A 2,080-nucleotide genomic window follows, 5' to 3' on the forward strand; every position below is an offset into this window, starting at 1 on the left:
GCACACGCTGGGCAGCTTGGAAATCCTCCTGCTGCTGGTCGAGGTCATTCGAGACCTCCCGGGGCTCAACAATGGCACCCTCCTCTTCCTCTTCTTCCTTCTTCTCCTCCTCTTCATCCGAGGAGCCGAAGAGACTCTGATAGGAGCGTCGAGTCTCCTTCTCCTCGCGGAGTGGAGACTTAGAGGCGGTACGCTTCTTTGAGGGCTTGGCGCCTTCGGCTTTAGAGGCCTTAGCGCGCGCAAGACCCTCGGCAAGCGGCAAGCGACGTTTGCGAGGACTCCCTTCCTCATCGCCACCGGCTTTGGATGTGCCCTTAGCCTTAACGGCCGGACTCTCAGAGCGCACACAGGTCCTGGGACTGTGATCACCGTGATCACTAGCGGACGACTGCACGCTGTCTTCTTTGTGCTCACTGGGCACTGGGCTGTGCCCTCCCACAGAGCCCGCAGGAGCATCATGAGTGCTCTCGAACTCGGCATCGTCCTCACTGCCCGAGTTGAACTCATGTTCTACGAACCGAGGGTTCGGACGATTGTCTGAAGACGAGGGCGACGGACTGCGGCGCCTGCTTGCGCGCTTGTCCGCAGCCGCGTCACCCGAGGATCCGATCGCCTCGGAGGCCACCTGAGTAGCCTCCTTGAGTGCAGAGCCTTTGCCGTGAGGCTTAGTGCTCTTGGCCTGCGCCTTACCGGCTGCAGCCTTGGAGCGTGTCTTAGCACCGCTCTTAGCAGTGCCACGAGGCATGTTAACGGTCGAAGTGGAGACCTTGACGAAGAGCGCACAGGTTGCTGCTCGAGGCTCTAACTGTAAAGTGAGCCTCCGCCGCGCTCGCGCGGCCGAGTCGATGGTTTTCGACTTTGAGAATGAGAGTTTGTGACGAACATCTCTTCATTCTGATTGGTCGGTAAACCGAACCTAAGTGGGGGAGGATGTAACGGGGTACGTAGCACTAAGTGTACCCTGGTTACATGAAGTGTGACACTTCACACTTCAGGAGTATGACATGTCATACTCCGGGATATTTGGTACAAGGTACCAAGGTCATTCAAAACCAACCATTGGTTAAATGACATTGCATTACTATAGGTAACTGATAGTTTGTATTAACCACAAACTTAACCTACCTATAAATATACTCAGTTTACAATCTACCTTATTTAGGTCACTTTGCTCTCTTTAATTAAAGAGGGGACCTGTGAACTGCCGTTCACTGAGAGTTTGTATACTCTCGGAAGATAACTTCCTCTAGCGCAAGGTTGTAACGGGGTACAATCCAGTGTGCCCCATGTTACATAAAGAGTGACCCGTCACTCTTGTGGACACCTGGTACACGGTACCAGGTGCTCTCGGAACCAGTCAGTGCATGACTACTTAGCTTCACTATAGGTAACCTCTAGTTTGTATGAGACCCAAGCTTATCTTACTTATAAATACATCAGTCTTAAATCTACTCCTCTAAGTAGCAAACCGTTCCCACTGAGGCCGGGAACACGTGGACTTACGTTCACTCGGGTAGTTAATACCCTTAAGCACTTCCTCTGTGCAAGGTGCTGTGTGACCCCGTCACACTTGGTAGCACTAGTAGTCAATCCAACACCATCGCGGTTTATTACAATCCTTATCTACCTAAGACCTGCTATCAATTACTTACAGGATTTGCGTCTCCGTGGCGTACCTTGTGCACGCTTGCTTCACATCAACTACCGGCTGCGGCCCTATGGCCCAGTCGGTTTTGCGGCCACGAATTCGTACTTAAGCGAATCGGAATTTTCCGACGCGCCGGGGTTTGAACCCGCAACCTCCCGATCAGAAGCCCAGTGTTTAACCACTGCACCACCTGACCGGTTGGGGAGTTTGGCTGGGGCGGCACATCTGTTAAATGATAACACAGGTGTCCTAAGGTGAGCTCAATGAGAACAGAAATCTCATGTAGAACAAAAGGGTAAAAGCTCACTTGATTTTGATTTTCAGTATGAATACAAACCGTGAAAGCGTGGCCTATCGATCCTTTAGTTCTTTTGAATTTTAAGCTAGAGGTGTCAGAAAAGTTACCACAGGGATAACTGGCTTGTGGCAGCC

General features: G+C 51.7%; 1 non-coding gene across 1 annotated transcript in view, besides 1 other annotated feature; it reads left to right on the plus strand.

The window, feature by feature from the left end:
• Nucleotides 1-1,772: 1,772 nt before the first annotated feature.
• Nucleotides 1,773-1,844: a sequence feature (RNA overlapping with rRNA (PITG_30352) was converted to a misc_feature.).
• Nucleotides 1,845-1,847: 3 nt separating this feature from the next.
• PITG_33426 overlaps nucleotides 1,848-2,080 on the plus strand; it is a gene marked incomplete at both ends in the record, with an annotated part of 669 nt that continues 436 nt past the window's right edge. Inside the window, one exon of the ribosomal RNA XR_009934820.1 lies at nucleotides 1,848-2,080. This exon is cut by the window's right edge and continues 436 nt beyond it. This is a non-coding gene — a ribosomal RNA (28S ribosomal RNA).

The sequence above is a fragment of the Phytophthora infestans genome, genomic scaffold (genome assembly GCF_000142945.1).
Source record: "Phytophthora infestans T30-4 supercont1.89 genomic scaffold, whole genome shotgun sequence".
Classification (NCBI taxonomy): domain Eukaryota; phylum Oomycota; class Peronosporomycetes; order Peronosporales; family Peronosporaceae; genus Phytophthora; species Phytophthora infestans.